Source organism: Protopterus annectens, chromosome 2.part0 (genome assembly GCF_019279795.1).
Source record: "Protopterus annectens isolate FY-2018-M chromosome 2.part0, PAN1.0, whole genome shotgun sequence".
Classification (NCBI taxonomy): domain Eukaryota; kingdom Metazoa; phylum Chordata; order Ceratodontiformes; family Protopteridae; genus Protopterus; species Protopterus annectens.
Window position 1 is genome coordinate 1,478,904,245 of NC_056728.1, and position 24,985 is coordinate 1,478,929,229.

The window sequence follows — 24,985 nt, forward strand, 5'->3', positions numbered from 1 at the left end:
TGGGTCCCCACGTCCCTAATTACTTCTTCTGTACTTAATGGATTACCACCTATGTGGTAATTTGTGGGCACTTTGTTTTTGCCAAAGGGGATGACTATACACTTTTTGGCATTTAGCTTGAGGCCATGGCTCTGGCACCAGTTGTCTGTTTCTATGAGGCCCTTTTGGAGGATGCTTGTGTCAGCTGGAGAGTCGATTATGGCACCCAGTTTGCAGTCATCTGCGAACTTGGTCAGCCACAGTCCTTTCGTGTTGGCCTGTACCTCTGAGAAATATATACCGAACAAGAGAGGTCCCAGGAATGAGCCTTGTGGGACACCACTTGTAACTGGTTTGGAGTCTGACATGGCTCCAGCAATTCTAACCATGTGGGTTCTGTCCTTGAGCCGGTTTGCAATCCATATAGTGACATAGGGGTTTATATTTAAGCTGGTGAGCTTATCTGTAATGCCCGAGTGGGGTATTGTATCGAAGGCTTTTGTGAGGTCCAGGTAGGCTGTGTGGACCACCTTCCCCTTGTAAATGGCCTTGGTGACTGTTTCAAAGAAATCAACCAGGTTTAAGAGGTAGGATCTGCCCTTAACAAAGCCGAACTGGGTAGGTTCCAGTGTCTGTAGGTCCCCAATATCTTTATTTATGAGGTCCATGATGATCCTTTCCATAGCTTTGCAGAGCAAGCTAGTCAGGCTTATGGGGCGATAGTTTCCAGGATCCGTTGAGGCACCACCTTTATGGAGAGGGACCACTGTTGCTGTACGCCACTCTTTGAGCACATATCCTGTAGTAAGGCTGAGATTGAACAGTAGTTTTATGTTTGGGTTTAGCTCTTCTTGGAGTTCATGTAGGACACAGCCTGGGACACCATCTGGTCCCATTGATGCTGTGTTTTTTGCTTTGGAGAGGGCGGCTCTTACCTGAGCATCTGAGATGTCAGGGGAGCAGCACTCTGCTGGGATAGATATTTGCCCTTTGGTGGGAGGGGTTGCGCTGAACCTGTCAGCTAGGATGTTGGCAATGTCTGTGGGTTCAGTGTATTTTTTGTCATTTTGGACTAATTCTGAGCATATCTGGGAATTACCACCCAGGTTCCTAGCATAACTAAAGAAAGCTTTGTGATTATCCTTAGTGTCCTGTGCAATTTTTCTCTCAAAGCTGGCCTTAGACAATTTTATGAGTGCCCATAGTTTTTTGCTAATACTGATCAGTGATGCCTTCCCTTTTTGGGATTTTGCTCTATCATTTAGTAGCTTCCTCCTTCTATTGTATAGTTTGTTTATGGCTGGGGTCCACCAGACAGGACGTCTGCCTTTGGAGGATTGGGTCTTGGTATTATTTGGGATCGCATGATCCATGTATTCCTGAAGGTGTTCATAGAATGCATTTATAAAGGATTCTGCAGTCTGGGCCATATTTTCCACAGGCCCGGGGGCTTTGAAGGATTCCACCTTGGTTTTGAGGAGTGTGAAATTTGCTTTAGAGAAGTTTTTCACTGTGGTTTTCTGGGCAGGGGGTGGGGTCGGGATGTGAATATCCAGTGAGATTAGTTTATGGTCTGATCTTACCAGTGAGGGATACACTTCTGGTCTGGAGCATAGAGTCCCCATGTTGGTGATGATCAGGTCCAGTATGTTTTCCCCTCTTGTGGGAGTGGTAACAAGTTGTTCCATAGCATTTGAGTTTATAAATTCTAGGAACCTTTGGGCTAGGGTATTGGAGCTAGAGTAATGCTCCCAGTCTATGTTTGTGTAGTTGAAGTCGCCCAGTATAATGGTATTTGGAGAGAACTTCATATTTTCCAGTGTTCTCAGGAAGGCCGAGTGGGGTTCCTGGGTTTGGGAGGGTGGTCTGTAGCAGGCTATAAACTGGAAGGCAGTTTTACCCACTGTTAGTTGCACATGGATAGTCTCTGATGCTTCGTGCTTTGCCACCAACCTGTAGGTGTGGGTATCTTTGATGAATATCGATAGCCCCCCTCCTTTTGTGGTTCGGTCCAGGTTTTGGGGCCAAAAAGCATGGTATGAGGTATAACCTGGTAATGCTGGGGTGCTCTCGGGAGCCCTGAACCAGGTTTCTGTTACTGCACAGATATTGATGTTCTCCATGCTAACGAGAGTTTCGAAAAGTGCATCTTGAGGTTTAGACTTCTGGCGTTGAGTAGCATTACTCTTAGTTTCTTATCCCTTGTGATACCTATGGAGGTGGGTTTGTCTTTTGAGCCTTGCCTAAGAAAGGCACTATGGGGGTAGCAAGAGCCTTTGCCAATATCCGAAAGCCCAGGGGTGACAGGTGCAAGCCGTTCCTAGCGAAGCATCGTGGCTTGTCGAGCATATCATCCCAAGCTGACAGGCATTGGATCCCCTTTGAATGACACCAGTACTTAAGCCAATTGTTGAAATTGATCATCTTGTCTTCATATTGTGGCATCATTCTTGGTGAGGGTAAGATGCCACTCAAGGTCAGGGTCATACCGGCCTGGACTACATGCTCAGAGCTCTCCTTTATGTCTCTTTTCATGTAGTCCAGGGAGGTACATCTCAGGTCATTCACACCAGCATGGACAATGACTGGGTCATATTTGTACTTGCCTTGGAGTGACCTGAGTGCTTGTGTTATGTGGCGGATTCTAGCGCCCGACAGGCTGCTCACTGTGACCCTCTCCTTGTTCAGCCTGGTGAGCGGGACGTCAGTGTGCCTGATGATAGAGTCACCTATTACAAGTGTATCAGGTGTGTTGTTTAGTCTTAAGGGCTGTGACTGTTCGGCACACTGGCTTTGTGAGATATGTGTTGCACGTGTTTTGTTTTGGGGTAGCGGTTGCTTGGGTGTCTGCTTTGAAGGTCTCTGCTGCTTAGGCAGATCTTTATTTAGAGGCTCCAAGTATGTTTTTGTGTGATTATGTGTTTGGTTTGCTGTCGTGGTAAGGTCACAAGGCAAACACTGCATACACCACAAGGGATGCTATATAAGGGCTTTGAACACAAATACTCCTCACCAGCCACTGTCAGTGGCAGGGCTGGTCCAACAAGTATGTGCTATAACAAGGGATAGTATATGTTGATATATTGTAACAGTAGCCATGTGTATGGGTGTATTACTGAGAATAACATGTTGAAGGTTGGCCCACTGTGCAATTATGACTTGCATTGTGGGATATTGTGCCAATAACTGTATAATGTACAGTATTGTAGGCAGATATGTATTACAAGTTACATAGCATTACTGTTATGTTAGGCAAACATTAGTTATGTCTATTGGCATTTACAATACACAATAACAGGATACATATGACTTTTAGTCACCCGACAGTTTATCAGCATGATAGCAAAGTAAAATGGAAGAGCTAGTTAACTATCCATGCACATACGACATGTAATACATGCAAAGGTAGGTACTAGGCTGTCTTACCAAGGGCATTTATAAGCCTAGCTAGATTGTGTTGGCTTTCGCCACCCCCATAGGTTAGTTCCTTGTGCTTCTCAGCAGCAGAGCCATTAGTTTCCTGTGCCTCTGTCCAGCAGAGACACTGCAGTGATCCCTGGGGTACATGTCTGTCTCCTATCCACATGTCAAGGTTTCCTTTGAAGAGTGCTAATGAGGGGCCCTGCCTGATGTACATTGGAAACATGTTACAAAGCATGGGGAGTGTCCAGGTCAGGAATCTATCTGTCCAGCAAGTCCTAGTCATCGTTGTGGTTAGGTATATATCCCTAGACCATGTGGCTCTCAGGAGCCTCTGTTTAGGTGGATCATATCCAGCAATACTGGGTTGGATATGGGCCCTGTATGTTAAGCAGAGATCACCTGTGAGTATGCAGTATGCAATCGAGTACAGCTGGAGTTTCTTAGGTTGGGCTGCATAGGTGATCTGTTTGAGGTCAGTAATCCTCTTGGTGTGGTACTGTTGTGGTCTTCCAAGCTGTTGCAGTTGTCTTGTAAGGTATATCCCAAACAGGGTGTTCTATCCTTTTATGGGTCTAATAATTCATGAGCAGAGATGCACAATGGCCTCCTCTGATCTGGATGTGAACTCATTAGAGATTAAGGGGGCCATGTAGAAGAATATTCTAACCACCTTGTCATTATGGGTATTGAAGCAGAGATTGCTATCTACTGGGGTTCCCATTTCCCTTATTACCTTTTGTGTATGTAGGGGACTAGCACCTATGTAGTAGTCTGCAGGTAATTACTTATATCCAAAGGGGATGACTATGCACTTTTTGGCATTCAGCTTGAGGCCATGATATTGACACCAGGTATCCGTCTCAGTGAGACCCTTCTAGAGGGTGTCTGTAGCAGCTGGGGAAACAATTATGTCCCCTAGTTTCAAGTCGTCTGCAAATCTTTTCAGCCAAAGCCCTCCTGTGCTTGCCTGTATGTCAGAGAATTATATACCGAACATGAGGGGTCCTAGGACTGAGCCCTGGGGGACACCACTTGTAACTAGTATACAGTCGGACCGAGGGTATGTAACTCCCACTAAATAAAAACCAACGAAATATTGCGTGTGGATCCAAAGAAAGGAATCACCGTGCACCATAAAATCCAAACCGATATTTTAATGAATAAAATGTACAACAACTTAGTGAAACACCAAAGGTTAAGCACTTTCATCTAACTCGTAGACTTCATCAGAACTCCTAATGACAAAATCCCCCATGCTTTTATACTAGCTTCATTCAATCAATTAAACAATCAATCAAAATAAGACAATTTAAAGTGCCAGTGCTCTCTGTGTCGACTGATGCCATACAAATATAATAGCTTATCTAATATTTCATATAGACAAATTCCACATCATAATAAAATATTGTTTTTAAAAATAAATGACAAGTATAGTAGTTAAAAACATTTGATGATATTCCAAATGACCCATTTTCCTTCTAATATCATTTTATCTATTATTTTCCAATATTGGCTTTATGGAAATGGTGTCATTCAACCCTGGATAGACAGAAGCATTTAGTCTGATCTGCCATCTAGTCTCTTTTTCCCCTAATAAATATTTAACACTCCCCCCTCTTGGATTCACTTTCACACATTCAAGTATACTAAAATGAAATGTGCTACATTTGCTGTTCCTATCAAGATGCCTCCATAATGCGTTTGTAGTATCCTGTTTTTTAATTTTGCAACAGTGCTCATAAATTCTGTTTCGAAGACATCTGTCCGTCTTTCCTACATAAAAACATGGACAGTTACTACACTTAGCCATGTATACCACATGTGGGGTCCTACAATTCCCCTTAAGGAACCACACAGTGGTATTATTTATATCTTCCAATGTTACAGACGGACTTTTAATAATTAAATGGCATTGATTACAGTTCCCACATTTTGTGGTACCTGTCCTTTTTAGCTCATTATTATCTACTTTTTTCCTTTCCAATTCGGTTTTAAGACTAGTTCCTGTTTTAGAAACAAATTCTGGTTTAAGTCCCACTAATTTGAACACATAGTTGTTGGTTTTTAATATATTCCAATTTTTAGTTATTATTCTCTTTATATCCTGCATCACAGGGGCATGTTGCAAAATGCATGCATTCATGTATCCATCTAATTCATTATCTTTCTTAATTATGTTGCCTCTCCCTATATCCGTATTACTATTCCCTAATATAGGTTTAAATTTTCTCCCCCATTCGTTCATTACATAATTTTTAATGTCTTGTATCATAACCGCAGGATACCCTCTAGATTTAAACATATTTCCTATATAATCTAATTCTTTAACTAAATCAGTATAGTCTGAAGTCATCCTGGCAGCCCTTATACATTGGCCCTTAATAATACTTTTTTGGCTCATAGGTTGACAACTACCAAATTCTAAGTAGGTATTACTAAAAGTGCTTTTTCTATAAATTTTAGATTTAAACCTTCCTTCTTCTATAGTTATGTATGTATCTAGGTAAGATATAGCTTTGTTGTCTATATTGTAAGTAAACCTCAAATAATCACACCTAGTATTCAAGTAGTCCATAAATTCCTTAAACTTATCCCTGTTCCCATTCCATATCATAAATATGTCGTCCAAAAACCTCGGGTAACAAGAAATATAATTCCTCCATAGAGTAGAAAGAATATATTCCATCTCCCAATCCATCACAAACAAATTTGCAAATATGGGGGCACAAACTGCCCCCATCGCCACCCCCTTATTTTGCCGGTAGTATTCTCCTTCAAATAAAATATAGTTATGGTTTAACACAATTTCCATAAATTCCAAAATAAAAGAAGTGTTTCCCATGTTAAACCTCCATATTTTACTATACTATTGTTAATCCTATGTAACCCTTCCTCCTGGGGTATGCTAGAAAATAGATCTATATCAATAGTTACTAGAGAGGTTTCTGTTGTAATAGCTTTGGTAGTGAGTCTCCCTAAAAAATCCCAGGAATCTATTATAAGATGTGTAGATTTTTTATATATAGGTTTTAACCAGCTATCAATAACCTTCCCAAATGGGAAGGTTTTAGACTTACTTCCAGAGATTATTGGCCGAAAAGGGGGGTCATTCAGATTCTTATGTACTTTGGGTACCCCTACTATGGTACTAATGACAGGATACTCCACTTTTAAAAATGTGTACATATCACCATCTATCCTGTCGTCCAATAACATTTCTTCCAGACATAAATCAATTTTATGATATGCAATATTAACTTCATTAATGGAAGATATGTCATACTTCCCGGAGTTTAGTAATATCTCATGAATCTTATTAATATATTCTCCCCTGTCATATAGTACCACACCGCCCCTGTTATCGGGTTTCATAATTCGTAGATTGTTATTTTCTTGTATCTCTTTCATTAATTTAAATTCCTTATAATCCAAGATTCCTTTTTCTTTTTGAGTTCTTCCGGACATATTCATAAATCTCATCAATAATGACCTTTTCATATATAACTAGTACAGGGTTTAAAGGCGGTACAAAAGTACTTTTCTTCTTAAAATTAATATTGTTCACTTGTCTTTTTGCTTTAAAAAATATAGCAAGGTTTAGCTTCCTCAAATATTTCTTAAAATCCACTATAAAATCTATCACATTAATGTCCCTATTCGGTACATATTTCATTCCTTTAGATAATAGTTTAAAATATCCTTCATGTAGTGGTACCTGTGTGTAATTATATATACTAAAATCCCCCATACAATAATGTGTGTCAATGTAGTGTATAGGAGCTAGCAAGTTAGGCTGGTGCACGGCAAGAGCACTTGTTAGACCCAAAATCAGAAAAAAGGCCAGCACCAAGGAAGGTTCAAAAGTAGTTTAATAAAACTGAAACTAGACCGGTTTCAGCAGCAAGGCTTTCATCAGTAGTATAGTCAGCAAAAAGCACTTAGTCATCATCTTATATAATGTTCTCTAAGGCATCTATATGACATCACTTCCTGATAAGTCAAAAATGCAAACAAGGCAAAAGTAATTGAAAAATACAATCAAGGCAAAAGTAATTGAAAAATACATAGTTCAGTAAACAAAAAGTTTGCCTGAGATGCATGCATATCTCCAGATTATAATGAAAAATCCAAAGAGACACAGTATACTGGTATATCAATGATAATAAACAAACTTAATAAAAAACATACAATAAAGGGTAAATGCCCAAAAATAAACCCGAAACAAAAGTCAGGTTATAAGAATTCTGGTGTTGAATACCAGCCACAGTATCCTAAAATGAGCTGAAATGCAAAACCTAAGCAATGCAACCTGATAAGAAATAAGTACATATACGTAATGCAAGTGATGGTTAATTACAAATTATAATTTATCATTTAATCCAGGAGGGAAAAGCCCCCCAAGTTTAATGATCCACCTTTTTTCTTTGGTATTTAGGATATCATGCCAACCTGTTTTAAAAGATCGATTCCTATGATATGATCAATGATGGTGAATGTAAATTTGGCAGTGGGATGTTTGATAACATGTCTATATAGTGCATTAGTTAATCTTCTGTTTCTAATGTCACCAAGGTGTTCAGAGATCCTGACACGAAACTGTCTAGACGTTTGGCCAATATAAAATGCATGACATGTACATGTGGCAAGATAAATAATCCAGTCTGAACTGCAGTTACCAAAAAACTGTATGTCGTATATTTGTCCAGTGTTCCTACTAGTGAAAGAAGTAGTTTTGAAAATATAGTTACAAAAACTGCAATGTCCACATGGATAAATGCCTGAAAGTTTATCTCCAGTAAGTGTTCTTTGAGTTGGAGTGTGATCCATGACCCTGTTTTTTTTATAGTGTGAAAATAGATTCCCTAAAGTTTTGCCTTTCCTATAGGAAAATTAACATCGTTCTCTGAGATAATCTTCCAACAATGGATGAGAATTCAATATATTCCAGTGAGTATTAATAATATTTACTAAATTGGCACTATTCCTGCCATAAGTGGTGACAAATCTACATACATCTGATTCCTCATTATGAGTTTTAGTATTGTATTGGAGAAGAGAATCCCTGGATTTAGCATTACTAAATTGGACTGCTGACTCAATAGTACGAGTGGAATAACCTCTGGACAAAAATCTCTTGGTTAGATCCATTTGATGACTCTGAAGATCATCCACTGAGGAACAAATCCTTTTCATCCGCACAAACTGTGATTTCGGTATGTTCCGAATAATATGTTTCGGATGAAAACTATCAGCATGTAGAAGGGTATTATATTGTGAGAATTTTCTGTGTACGGACGTTCTAAGAGTGTTATCCTCCTGTCGAATTAAATTGACATCCAAATAACTGATTGCACTCCTATTATATTCCACAGTGAATTCGATACCCCAGATGTTCCCATTCAAATGTTGAATAAATTCCTGGAGGTATTCCTCACCTCCTTTCCATATAAGCCAACAGTCGTCCAGGTATCTTCTCCATATATCAATCTCAGGTAGATATATGTTGTGCAAAGGGTCATATAAAATCATATCTTCCATGTAGCCCATAAAAGATCAGCATAGATGGGTGCAAAGGATGCACCCATAGCCGCATCTGTAGTTGCCAATAGCAGTTTTGTTGGAAATAAAAACATTTTTAGTTAGAATGTGTTCAGCCATACACAACAATAAGGTGTTCATCCCTGGGGGGTATAAATTGGTTTTATTTAGCCAGTATTCCAAGGCATTAATACCGCCCAATGAGGGATGCTGGTATAAAGCGAGGATACATCAAGGGTACACATAAGCCATTCAGGGTCCAATTGAGACTCGGAGACTATCTGCAAAAATTCAGTCGTGTCCTTGATTCTTGCTCTAACACATGTTAACAGTGGTTTCAATTTTTCAGTTAGAAAAACAGACAAGGGTTCAGTGAGTGACCCAATGCCAGATACAATCGGTCTGCCTGGTGGCTGATCAATGGACTTATGAATCTTAGGAAGTAGATAAAGTTGTTGTTTCAGGATCCTTAACCGTCAAATGAGTTTTGGTTTTATCAGAGATAATTCCAGATTCTACAGCCTTTCCCAAAAATTCATTAATTTCCAAGGCAAAACCTGGAGTCGGATCAATCTCCATCTTCATGTAATGATGATGGTTGGAAAGTTGTCTAAGACCTTCATTCACATAATACTCAGTATCCATCACCACCACCGCACCCCTTTGTCGGCAGAAATAATAACAATATCCGTATTGTTTCTGAGTTGTGTGAGTGCTATTTGTTCCTTCCTAGACATGTTATGCTTTATAGTGTCAACAGAACCCAAATTGAAGTGTATATCCTTTATAACCGCCTGCTGGAAAACAGCAACATGTTTATCCATGGGAGGGTTAAATGTAGATTTGTGAAATCTAAAATCAGATGATCTTTGAGCATTGTCAGTTTGATCTTGTTGTTGAAAAATAATTTCAAGTTAATTTTCCTACAAAAATCCATTGTATCAGAAACCAAAATACTTTCATCAGTGAAAAAACAGGTATGAAACCAAGGCCTTTATTAAGAAGGAATATTGATCATCAGTCAAAATATGACTTGAAATATTTAAAACATTAGTACATGAATGATTTACTTCACTATCGACATGAAGAGCTCTTCTAAGTTTTGACCTCTGTGTTTCCTTCCTGCCCTGTGTTTTTCCCCTAAAGGGACCTCAGTCCTTCGACCCCTTTTAGCATTTGGAGAATCACCAATATTAGGTGTCTCAGTATCAGTAGTCGAAGAATCCTCACCAGAGGTAATAAAGCTAGGCCCAGTCTTTTTTAAAATAGACCTTGGTCTTTTTTGCGTATAAATGAAGCATTCTTGGTACCATGAGCAAACCTCACACCCCTTTGTGAATCAAATTGTTTGCCCCTATCATAATCTTCCTTATCCCGGCAAATTTATGCAATTTCTTTTTCTTAAGGTTATTTTCCAAAATAGAGATTTCTTTAGATAATTTGCCAAGACAACCCTGAAAACTAGCCTCATGTTCAAACCGTTTCAGGTTGTTACATGTTTTCTACTTCAATAATATTACTCTGTATTGTTCTCTCATAGAAAGAGGCCAAAATGTTAACTCTAATCATGGCAGCCTCCTGTTGTGCTTGTTGCCAATCTTTCAACAGAGTTTCATCCGGTGTGCCCACTAGTGGTTGGATTTTACATCTCAATCCTCTAGAGGATATATTCTGTATTTGGTAAGCTTTAAACAATTTACTGTGCCAAATGTTTGTTCTAAGCATCTTAATTTGTTTACCTAATTGAAAGAATAAGTTTTCGCAACCGTCAACTGGATCCATGATTACCAAATCCACCTTTTCTGTATGTTCAGTTCCTATGCCAAAAATTTTTAAGTCATCCTTGTCGGAGCATAAACCAGATAACAATTTACTGAGATCCATGACAATAAGTTGCAATGAACCGGAGGAAGAAGATATGAAAAATAAAAAATAAAAATGAACCCTGAAAAGATTCTTTTATTCTTAAGGGTTGAATTGGCAAATCACGAATAAGTCCAAAACAGAAAATCACAATCAGAGTCACAAAGAAGTTGAAGCCAGAATAAATGGCAAATGTAACCCTATATAGGGAATAATTAACCCTAGCACCTAGGCAAAATGCTATACAGACCAAAAAGTCAAAGGCCTGTAATGTCTAAAATGCAATGTTCTGAGTAATGCACAACCTACAGTTGTTCAGAGGTGGCTAAATCCATATGGAGTATACCAATATGTAATGAATTTAAGCCAGACACACTTATGCACCTTATTTAAATCAGATAACAATATTAAGAAATCAATAATTGTTCAATACAGTCCTCAGATGAAATTGTTATCAAAGGTATAAATGTACAGATGATTATTGTCAGCACTGTATACCCAGCAATTATTCTAAAAGAAGACCTGAGTGCAACACTGGGCAAACAAAACAAAAGCCCTCAAGATATGTGACCAATATTGACTCAAATGTAAAACAAAACATGAATCAGTAGGAACATAGGAATGAACAGATATAAGCAATAATATTGTATCAACCTAGTGTATATAACAATGGCTAGTTCATCATAATCAAATGAAATAAAATAAAATTATGCACATATTACAAATTGAGCACCCATACATGAAATGTCCTTGAAAAATAGCAATGTTGTATTGTGCTACAACAGTACTCAGAAATCCAGTATAAAAAGAAAACGACTAGGCAAAATAATATGAAATATACACGTGTTATAAACTAAGAACACATACATGAAAAGTCCTGAAAAATGGCACTGTTATATTGTGCTACAACAGTTCTCTAAAGTCCAGTGTTCAAGAAAAAACGACTTAACAACACCATCCAGACAGTTAAATGATTGTCACAGAAAATTTCTTCATTATGGTAAAACAATTACCAATGAAAATTAATCCAAAAATAGATGTCAAGAACAGTACCTGGAAAGATGAAGTTTGAAATGTATTAGGACCCTTACAAAGTTGTTCCAAACAATGTCCCAAAAGGCCAAATCGATCCTCGAAGTCCTGATATGTCCAAAAACAGTATGGAAACCACAACGACCTTGAAAACAAATCCCAATCCGAAGATGGTGGAAAAACACTTACAACCACGTGTAAGCAAAGCGATAAACTCAACAGCGTTAATGCATCCAATATACTCACTTGTTAACTTAGATAAACATGATAATCCAACAAAACCAAAAAAGGATGACCAAAAGTCAATCCTTTAAAAAGAAAGCGATGTAGATGCCATGCATCCGAAAATAACGATGTCCAGGATGAAAAATCCTAAGCAATCCACAAAAAAGATGACTACCTGAATGGTAGAACTCCCAAACGCCAACAGCCAGCACAAACGAAAATCAATGTAGTGTATAGGAGCTAGCAAGTTAGGCTGGTGCACGGCAAGAGCACTTGTTAGACCCAAAATCAGAAAAAAGGCCAGCACCAAGGAAGTGATGTCATATAGATGCCTTAGAGAACATTATATAAGATGATGACTAAGTGCTTTTTGCTGACTATACTACTGATGAAAGCCTTGCTGCTGAAACCGGTCTAGTTTCAGTTTTATTAAACTACTTTTGAACCTTCCTTGGTGCTGGCCTTTTTTCTGATTTTGGGTCTAATAATGTGTGTCAGTAACCTTAATGATTACTCGTTCTTCCTCCAACTGTTTCCCCTTTTGTACTAGAGTGGGTTTTCCCATTTGTATGCATTCCATTTCTTTGTCTCCTTGGGAGACTGCTTCTGTGGTCCTGACCCGTAGTTTCTGTCCCCTAAAAAAACGGGGCTATTACCATAATGTTCATCATTACTATAAAAGTCAAACCTTCTATTATTATTATTCCTATATGTATAATTGCCTCCCTTGTGTTCATAACTACTTACATCCTTGTAATCATTTTGCCCTTTAGGCCCCCATCTATAGGCCTCCCCTTTTTCATACTGTTGCATGTCTCTTTTCATTTTCCTACATTTTCTTTCATATTGTTTATTCATTTGGTTCTCAACCCATGTATACTGCGTGTTTAGAAACATTTCACATTCCCCGAATAATAAATCAGTGGTAATAATCTGTTCCAACTGTTCCAATTCAGACATTAAACCACATTTTTTTTATCATTACAAGAAACTATAAATTTCATAAAAGTGAATCCAAAATTATCAAACATTTTACCACACTCATTCATATTGTCCTCATCCATATCAACCCCCATAGGGTGTTTAAAAAATCGAAGTCCCATAGGGACTATATTCAAGTCCAGACACTTTTTCAAATACATATTGTCCAACTGTACGCCTTTTAACATCTTTAATTTTTTTTCCAAAATCCTTAATAAAGTCTTTCAATGTCATATTACTCGAATAATTATTGTCGTCACGGTTCTCCTTCCCTATGTGAGCTCCTTCACCTTCAAAATCAAAATCGGTGACCAAAAAACTATTTAAATCACACTTTTTGTGATTAGAAACATTCTTGTTCATCCTATTGGAATGACACTCAGTACCTGTTTCCTTGGGCAGTCCGTCCATTGCATAGGTTCTTTTTGGTGCCACTCGCTTAGGTTTAGCGCCTGAGATATTATAATCCAGTTTTGTGAGGTTACCTGTTATGTTACCTTAGTGTCTTTTTGTTTACTAGTTGTTTTACACTCTGAGTTCCTTCATATTATAATCCACCTCTGATCCACATTTGTCACTAGGATGCAGATAAAATGTCCTCTCAACTATGTTGGATCCATTAGAGGCTGAATCTTTGTATCCCATGCCATCTCCCTGACTGTTAGGGAGAGAATCCATTGATATACACCCACGTGGCCTACCAGGTGATGTCACCATATGTTCCTTGATGTTACTCGTTTCAGGCTGGCTAATCAAATCAATCAGCCGAGTGTGTGGGTTCTGTCCGTGAGCCACTTTGCAAACCATCACATGATGTAGGGGTTAATGTTCAGGCAGATGGGTATGTTGATAATACCAGAATTAGGGATGGTGTTGAAAGCCTTTGAGAGATCTAGGTAGACTGTGTGGACCTCCTTACCCTTATCTAATGCCATGGTAACTGTCTCTAAGAAGTCCACCAGGTTTAGGAGGCATGGTCTGCCATTAACAAAGCCAACATGGGAGGGGTCAAAGGTTTGGAGGTACCCAATGTCTCTGTGACTGAGCTCCATAATGTGCTCCATAGCCTTGCAGACCAGGCTAGCCAGGCCTATAGGGCGCTAGGTCCCATGGTCCATTGTGGCGCCACCTTTGTGGAGTGGGATAACTGTTGCTTTGTGCCATTCAGGGGGCACTAAGCCTGATATGAGGCTATTATTGAACATGGTGCATAGGTGGGGAGCCAGTACATTCTGAAGTTCATGTAAAACGCAGCCTGGGATGTTGTCCAGTCTCATGGATGCTGTGATATTGGTTTTTGAGTGTGCAGCTTTGAGAGGGAGGGGGGAAGGTAGCACTGAACCTATCTGCCAGGATGCTGGCAATATCAGTTGGTTCTGTAATGCTCGAACCTTTGTGCTGTAACTCAGAGCAGATATGGGTGTTGACATTGAGATATGTGACATAGCTATAGAATGCTTTGTGGTTGTTGTTGGAATTAGTGGCAGTTTTGTTTTCGTAGCTAGCCTTGGAGGATTTTATAAGGGATCTCACCTTCTTACTGAGGTTGACCAGGGAGCTCCTCCACGCATGGGATTGTACTCTCGTTTGCAACAGTGTCTTCCTCCTGTAGTACAGTTTGTTTATAGCAGGGGACCACCAGATTGATTTCCTTAATTAGGAGTATACCATCTTGGTTCTGTTTGGGATAGCACAATCCATGTGCTCATGTAAGTGCTTATAGAGTGCATTTGTGTATGATTCAGCAGTTGTAACTGTATTGTCCATCTGCATGGGTATCATAACGTTCACCACATCTGTCTTAAGAAACATGAAGTTGGCTTTGTAAACATATTATATTGTGGTTCCCTTAATGGGGGGTGGGGGCGGGATGTAGATATCAATGGTGTTCAGCTTATGGTCAGATCAGACGAACGAGGAGTTGACTTCAGGTATGGAGCACTGGTCACTCATGTTGGTAATGCCTAGGTTTATGATATTGTTGCCCCTGGTGGGTGTGTGGGTATGTTGATCCAGGCCATTGGTGTTTATGAATTCCAGAAAGCATTGATCTAATGAGTTGGTATTCGAGTAGTTTTCTCAGTTAATGGTGGGGTAGATTCAGTGAGATTATGTGATGAGTGTGGTGTGGTGCGAATGTTTACCTTCTCCACATGACTGTCAGGGTCAGGCTTGGTTGGAGACAGCTTTACCTCCAGTTTGGCTAGATAAGTGCATCTCTCACAGGTTGTAGTGTTGGGTGGTAGGTGGAGAGACTTATCTGTGTGCATGAGGCAATGTGTACATTGTCTCAAGCTGTCCAGATTCATCAGATAGACAGGAGAGGACACTGGCAGTTGACTCTTGAACATGCCTGAATATAGAACTACTTTCCCCTAGATAGGTGAGGAAAGTGAGTGCAAGAGCTATTTTACTCTAAGCAAGTGAGAAAAGTATGTACAAAATCAGTTTACCTTTAGGTAATGAGGAGGATTGAGTGCTCTAGTAATTAGTAGCTTACGTAGTGCTTACAAGTTCTGATCAAGTGCTGAGCATGAATAAGCAATCCAGATAGGGTCTTGGATAACATAAATACACTGCCCCCCAACAGGTACACAATCTTATATCCATGTACACAACAGGGCCCCTGTACCCACAACTATGCAGGAACAAGCTGCACTCAGGCTGCATGGGACCTGTCCACATCACAGGTTGTATCATACACATATGGCAAAACAAGTTGCTCTCCACATACACATCATGTAAAACATAGCTTCATGTCAGGCTGTGTACACACTGAATGGTGCGCACCAACAGGTATCACAACCCACAAAGGGGGAGACACCACTGATAATGGGAAGTACTGCACTACTACCCTGCTGAGTCTGGTCTGGAAGGCCATAAACCTTGATCAAATAATTGATGTCAGCAGTACAGATGTAAATGACAGTAAGGTTGATTTCACACTGCATATCAAAACCTTGCCAGGTCATAGGACATCATCACCCATACTGTGTACCACCTACACTCGGTATACTAGATGTACATTCCTATGTCACAGGAGTGTTTTGCAATGGGACTGCTGGCAGATCAACACTACAGAAGGTGTCTGAATAATACATGCTCATCACACCAGTGGCAGCTACAGTAAGTCAGGGTTAATAAATTGTATTCCCCCTCATTGTAGTCCATACGTCACAGACAAACAGAAGGCATCTGCCTATTGAAGTATGCAAATGACTATGACCTAGGAGCAATAGCCGACTCAGGAGTGTTGTGGACAACATACAGAAGGGGCTTTGTGGGTGAGGTGTGTGTAACATATGGCTACAATCTGACAGTCACATATTGCATTGTCACCCCTATGTTAATAACCCTGTACCCATGAACTACCACCTAGGCAGCTGTCAACATAATGGACACTTGTGTGTAAGGGATGCAGCTGGGCAGTTGTCTTTCCTGTGATAGCTACATTATCACACCTGTCAGGTAGTCATATGTGGCAACCCTAATAATGACAGGTGTCATCCATGAATTTAGAGATCATTGTCCAGCCATACACAACACTCAAATGACCCATATCAGATCACATATTTCCTTTAAGGGGTACTGGCCATGTGCAGATGGCCTACACCAGCCTTCCCATTCCTCATCTCCACTACGTAGCATGATACATACCCTGAATAAATCCATGTCCAACCCAGTGATGTTGGACATGCTACACGTACACATCCTGATCTCAAACACATACTTCATGGACATCCAACTTCCACATGCTGGACAGATCCTTGTCCCATACACTTTACATAGTCCTGCCATACTATGCATTCCTGCCCATCAAAGCTGCACATTGCTCCCCTCTCAGACATGGTGTGATGACCGCATGGTAAATGTATAATTAACCCTGTGGATCAGTAATGTGGCACTGCTCCACCTGGCCCCAGAGACCAGCCTGTCGGCTACTGCCAGGTAACCTTTCATCCTAGATTCATATATGGCCCATGACATATAGCCTACTAGTTGACTTTGACTGTACATGCTATAGTTGATTTCCATTCCTGCAAATACCAACAGGCTAGCCAGTGTCCCATGTGTATCACATGTGCAACACAGGTGATACATGGCAGGATGCTGAAATGCTGTACAGTGCCGTGTAGATGTATATGGCAGAACACATGTAAAACCTTATGTGTGCAAGTCTGCAGGGTCACAGGTCATGTCTGTTAAGGCAGTGTAAGTCTTTATATGTGGCATATACACAGCATCAAGGTTGACTGCATTAATGTGGACACATCCAGCCATGTGCTGATAGGTAGGAACACCAGTACAGGCAAACAGACATGCCCACATCAAGATAGCATCCACATGGTATATGAGCAATATAATCAGGTGACAGACACACATATATGGTGATAATATCCACTCACCATTGAGTGTCACATGTGTGTGAGACACAAACACTTCAGTGTCATGTAGGTTTGCAAATACAACTATTTAAACATAATAAATGCAATACACATGTATGTTCAGCTGTAGCTCTGTATGTCTCTGTGAGTTACTCTGACCTGTCTCCATCTTTATGTCTTCCAGGTATGCCGTGTGCAAGGCTACCCCCTTTTACCTGCTTGGAGGATGAGGCCCTCATCCCATACCTACTTGACAATCATGATATTCTGTTCAGCCATGTGCCACAGGATGCACAGCAGTGGGATGCCCTGTGGATGAAACTTCGCAGGAGGGTTAATGATGTGGGTGGCCACAACCGCACATACCAGCAGGTGCACAGACACTGTACTGACCTCATTAGATGGGCGAAACAGCGTGCAAATGCAATCGACAGGGAACAAGGTGCAACAGGTGGTGGACCACCAACCCAGCCCCCACTCACACATACCAAGGAGCTACCGGCCAACCTGGAGACACCTGCAGATCCACATCAACAAGCCTTAGCCGATATTGTGGAGGTGGGTGTCTCTCAACCACTGAGCCTGGAGTTGCCTGGTAAGTCAGTACTGCACCTATAACAACTATATTCCATATAGTTGCATGTGTCACTGTACAATATGTAATGTAACATCATATGCAAGGCATGTATACAAACATGCTGCATAGTATAGTATGTTACTCTCTGTATGCACACATATGCATACACCATAGTATAGTCTAATGTACTGGTGTATGTGTTAACATGCGCATTGCACCCTGTAGCCATCATACAGGTGTGGATAATGCTCATACTGCTGTGTTACTCCTATTTAGGTACCTCTGGCATTCCGCTGTGGCAGCAGCCTTTTGCAGGTGAGACTGTTATTATTTATCAGGAATCGTAATGCACAGATCTATCTACCATGTGGCCATTTACAACATGTACACATAATGTATGGTCCTGTCACAATATACAGGTCGGAACTGCAATGCATCACAATGCCTACCCATGTGCAACACTTGCAAACTATGTGAATCATCTCATCGACATGAATCCCAACAAACTCTCCCTGCCAGATGTGTGGACAGCTGTGCATACAATGGTGGAGGTGCTGTTCACTGTAGGGATATGTACTAAAGATCAGAACTACACATGTGGGGAATACAAACAGTACTACACAGTGGGCTGGAGTATGGCCAGCCCACAGAATTCACTGGTGTGGATCATATCCCTGCTATGAATGTCACATTATGTGATGTGCTATCTTGACATGTCCATGACATCTAGTGGCCTGGCTGTAACACTGCCTACCTAACCTTAAAACATATCCCACATACCACCCTTTGTCTGCATAACCCTGTCGTCAGTGGAGCATATGACATCTATGGGTGTATGCCATATGGGACAACACAGACATGTGAAATACATTCCCGTCACAATAATTTGGCCAACACATGTACACAAATGTCCATGGAGGATGGGCAGAGACATGGAGCACCACACACAGTAGACATGATGTGCTTGTGTGTACACCGTGTCGTACAATGGCTACACATGGTCCAACTATGGCCTTTGTGTAATGGTTATATTGTAGATGTGGAACACTAGACATCTTACAGGCCTGTGCACATCTTTTGTAGGTGTAACATCAATCCACCACATAAGATGTGTTGAACATCTTGAGGGTGTCACAACATGACAGCAGTCACCTGTGCAGTATCCACATCAGCCCACAGATATAGTACTTTCCCCTTGCTGGTGTTGGACATCAATGTCATACTTGCTCCTTGTGTGTGTGGTACACAGATGCCATGCGGGACATGGTGTACCAACGTGTTCGCCATGTCTGGCCATAGTTTCCAGGAAGCAGCAATATGGTTGCAGATATGCAGGAGTGTCATCCGTATACCCTTCAGTGACCTGTGTCACAACTTCCACATTATGGTTTTGTGTGATATACACTTCAGTGACATGGGTCACATTCCACAGTATATATGTATTGTATATGAACACAGTCAAGGCTATGAACTGTGCCTGTAACTCAAAGTATAGCAATAGAGACACCTCATGATTCCCTGCGATGGCCATGCACATCAGCTAAATGTGCAGTATATATGTAGAGCAGACAGACAACACTGCATTGGGACACCATTGCCCCACTGTATATTTGACAGGACACCATTGTGTTTAACATGTATGCATGTCATTGCAAACATCAGCAGATCACATGTCATACTACATGTGATTGTCAAGGTCATATGCCACACATCAGACAGGTGTACTGTTAACCTGTGCTGGTCTACATGGTGTAATGCAGGGATGTTTGATAACTACTACTATGATTGTGTAATTTGCATACCATCTGCTTTGACACATGCATTCTGTTGTGTGCAACCCAGGGATGTATGATAACTACCACTATTATTGTCTGCACTGCATGCCATCTGCCGCATCACATGCATGTTGCATGTGGTCTGTCACATCACATGCATGTGTGCGTGTTTGTGTGTCTATTGTATAGATTGTAATGTACAGTTTTTGTCTGTCCTCACAGGTGATGTAGGTGCATTGCCCTCCTGCGGTACATCTGATGTTAGTGTCCCCAGAGACTCTAGCAGTGATGATGAACATATGATTTAGGCACAGGCAGAGTTGTCAGTGGCTGAAACTGTGCCATTGGTTGCCATTCCAGCTATATCCCCCTCATCCCCGCACACAGATCCCATGCCTGCACATACTCCATCACCAGTGGCCATAGAGGAAGGACAGTTGGAGCGTGGTTGCTTGGAACAGGAAAGTGTGGGGGCTATGGAAGGTGGGCCTGCACACCAAGGTGTCAGCCAACTGACTGGTGGTGCCCCACACAGGCAGTTGGCCAGTACTGCTTGTAGGAGGACCTCTGGTCAACATGCTCCTGCAATACAGAGCACAGCAGCTGGTGTCACCAGATGCATGTTTCAGGCTGTAATTGAGGCACAGGCACGTGCTGAATGGTACAACAGAGAAGATCAAAGGCTTCAGAGGGCTGCTGTCTGTTCTTTAAACAACATCCAGGCAATGGTAAATGCTCAACAGCAGATTGCTGAAGCTTTGGATAGACGGTTGGTGACATGGTTGGAGTCCTTGACTATGGCATGACAATCCACGAGCGTGAGCTGTCTGTGTTGGAACATCTGGTAAGAGTGAGGCATTGGGCATGTGGACGTAGGCCTGCTACGTCACCTGTTTCAGGTCTACATGTACGTGCTACCTCACATGTCCGCTCCCATAGTGGCAGCAGCAGCAGCAGTGCATCTGGTGCTGTGCTGTCCACACCATGACACAACAGGCCACGTGCATGCGGCCCAGGATGGTCCCAAGAGGGACATGGTTCCAGTGGACAAGTGACATCAGACAGTACCCAATCTACACCTCTGCCTGGTAGTGTCCATGCAACCCCTGGCAGGCACAGGTCACATGTCTGTGGCTGGACACCGTGAACTGTAAAACCTCACCTGTACAGTCTGCAGCTGTCAATAATACCCCATGTGTAGGCCAGACACATGGCAGAACTGTGTGCATGCATACACACACACACACTGGAAACATATGTAGGGCACCACAACACACACACATGCATAACATTCACACACACCCAATTAGATCAAAGGCCCTAACCCACACACATGATGTCATCCAATGGTGCAGCCTAGGCCACTGGCAAACATTATCACCCTGTGCATATGATGATGCATGTGCCACATCCCTGACATCCACACCATCGGTGCAGGGACATGCTTATATGGTCTGATGCACGGGGTGAACAGACTAGTAAGATAAGTGTAGTTTACAATTGTTGAGTACTGTTGACAAGCAGCAGACATACCATGTACTACAGGTGCACAATGCATTCCGTGCTATTAACAGTATCTGTCTTGTGTAACAACAGTAACTGCATGTTGGTCATGATGTTCTGCTGTCCTCCTTCAGGTGTGATTGCACGTGCCGGTGGATGTCAGTGTTTGCAGTTATTGTCCCATATGTCAATGTGGACTACTCACATGTATGTATGAATATACCAGCATGCACCATGTAGCTGCCACATACTAGTGAGAATGTCCCATGTTCCAAACATGTCTACTGATCCAAGAGCATGATAGCTGTGTATTAAGCTACTGTGGCTACAGACATTACATCCATACTGGGTGACATCACAGGTACAGTTACATGGAGTGGTGAGGTAAGAGAGTAGTCTAGCTGGTTACAAGGGTAGAGGCCAGTGGGAAGTGTGGTGCCTCATTGGGAATCAGTAATACACATTCCCATGACAGGATGCCAACACACAACTGCACCCACACACTCAGGTATTGACACACATGTATTCAGTGACACAGTAACACACCCACACACTCATGGATTCACCAGGAGGTGTGGACCCCTGCCTATGTGCAAATCATTATTTCAGTACTGTGCCCCTACATGACGCGCCACAAAGAATACACATGTACAGGTAGTCAGTATGGCCTAAGATCGTGGACATCAACATGGATAGTAGAATGCATTGCCTGGATGGGGGGAGGGGTCTTATCAGTTCAGTATGGTAACATACATCCTCACTCCAGGGACCAGACAGCTCTACATACACACACACACACACACACACACACACACACACACACATACACACACTGTGGCATTCAGTATTGAATACACCTATGTCACGCACATACAGATACTTCACATGAGTGAGATACATGCCCCTGCTTATGTCCTGCTTTATACATTGCAGTCTGTACAGATGTGTACACTTGTGTACAGGAGAGTGAGTAACAACTGAGATGTATTCCCCACCATAAGTGACATACATGGACGCACACGCAACCACACATGCCAGTACTGTGAATCACAGACCTGCCTAGCTCATGATATGTATGACAGACATACAGCAGTATTGCACGTGTTACAAACTGTACTGACAGTTGCTGTGGCAACAGTGCTGATATATGTACATAGGGTGTCTTAACTGTTAACAGGTGTCAAGTGATTTACCTTCATTGTCACGCTGACTGCTGTCTAAGTTGTGTGTTATGTCCTTCAATAAACAAAACCATTGCTTACTGATTACACAGATTAATGTAGGACTGCTTGTGACACACTTGTGAGCTGTCCACAGCAAACATCCATCTGCAAAGATGCCCCATCACTTAGTTATTTCCACACATCTGTCCATACCTGACGTACATCTTTCCGTACATTCAGCATATCACCATATACAGTTGTCAATGTTGAGGCTGCATTGCAACTGCATGATGTACTAGGATACACGTCACCTGCATACATCAGCAACTGCACACACATGTTATCTGAATGCACAATACTACATGTACAGGTGTGTAGGTCCTATAATCCTGTCATTTGGGCATGTTTGTAGGCATTGCAATTGGTGGACATGTGTAATGACATACATGACACATGGACTGTTGTATGATATGATGGGTAGAATGGGTGACCGGTACAGAGGGAATGTTACCTCTATCAGCATTGATATCACACCTTATGTACTGTTAGCATTCAGCAGCCATGGACCTACATTCCATGAACATGTGTGTAATGGCTGTAGCCACCTGTTTGCACAAAGGACAATAACAGCTATGCTATTTGCATGTATGTGTGTATGTGTGTGTGGCATGTACATACCCAGGGCATGTACATGTATGTCATATCCATACATGAGGGTGTGTACTGGTGTACAGCAACAGTCATCTGCTAATGGTGGAAAGTAACGAGGACCCCTGGTATGTGTACAGCTGACCTGGTTACAGACAGTGGTATCATTGTATTGCATAACACATGATGCAACTGCATCAGTACATGGGTACTCTCTACAGTTGATGTAGAGCTTGGTACAGTCCATTGGTCAAGGGTCACATGGTGGTGTACTCTTATATGTCCTACAACATGTATGGATGCATGTTGGTGGTCCAAGGGCATGGTGGTGTCTGAGATTTACATCCTAGAATGCAGCATGTGACACTTTGTCCTGCACATGCCTCATCTGTGATGCCTTTCGTGGGGGTACCGGTCAGTACATCTGAGTGTCCTTTATGTATGTGGGGACACTACCACCTGGAGTGGTCCATACCTGTGTTATGGCCCACATGTCTGATTCTGAGGTATATGGTGGTAGTGCTAGGTTCTGAGGTATATGGTGGTAGTGCTATTGTGCACTACAGAGCCATCAGTCAGGTGTTCCTCACTGCACAGATGTCAGTACTCCACATTGTTGGATCTACAGTGACCAGCTGCGATTATGGATGCTACACATCTAGCACTGGTTAGAAAACAATGCAGTTGTCCTGTAGGTGTCAGGAAGTTATCCTGTGTTTAGGGCATTTGCCTTGGAATGGCACTGTATGGGCAGATGCAACTTGATTATTATCCCCACTCCCTTGAATCATGGATACATGTGATATGTGTCAAAGGCCTGTCTACTGTCAGCCATATCATCCCAGAATGACAGCAGACGTTGTGTAAAAGACCGGTGTCAAATATATGTAGGGCAGTATTCATGCTAACAATGACAACTACTAACACCAGAGCCCATTACAATGTGTTCTTTATGTCTACCTGTAATAGCATGGCCACTGTGGCCTTTCATGTTTAGAATCAGACTGCATCCCAGTCAGCCCTGTGCTACCAAGTGTATGAGCATGCCCAGTATAACCTTGTGTAGATGGACACATAGTGCATTACGAGCAGCCCTGTGCTATTAAGTGTGTGAGCATGCCCAGTGACACCTTGTGTCAGTTATGTGCCTCTGTGTATGGGCATAGCCATTGTAACCCTGTAAACCCTGTATAGTGGTAGTAGTCATCCATTCCACAGATGGGCATACTGCAGGTCAGGATGAATTCCTACATTAAACACACAGGTTCTCAGGTATGTACATCTTAACTGCCAGCATCCCTGCTGATGTCTGCATTCCTAGAAGGTCATAATGACAGCCCTGAAATATGTAGTCTGTGTGTCGCGAATCGTAAGTATGTTGTATTGTTATAGTGATCTGTAAATAGGCAGGTGTTCCGTTCCCACCACTGGCATTTGTGTACATGTCTGTCCCCATTTGCCAGAGGACTGTAAATTGCTTTTAGACTGCTCACACTCCATACAGTTCGTATACCCACCTTTGGCAGGGCTGATGATGACACCCACCTACAAATACACCTCTGGGAGTGCTGTATCCCAGTAATCTCTGTAGTGCATTCTGTAACTGCGTAATGCTGTAGTGTAATAAAGTAGTTAGGTTGGTGTTCTAATCTCACACTTGCCGTGTGTGTCCCCCATCTGACTGAGTAATGCTTTTAGACTGCTCACACTCCATACATTTCTTATACCCACCTTTGGCAAGGCTGATGATGTCACCCACCTACAAATACACCTCTGGGAGTACTGTGTCCTTGTAATCTCTGTAGTGCGTTCTGTAACTGCGTAATGCTGTAGTGTAATAAAGTAGTTAGGTCGGTGTTCTAATTCTACACTTGCCGTGTGTATGCGTGTGTC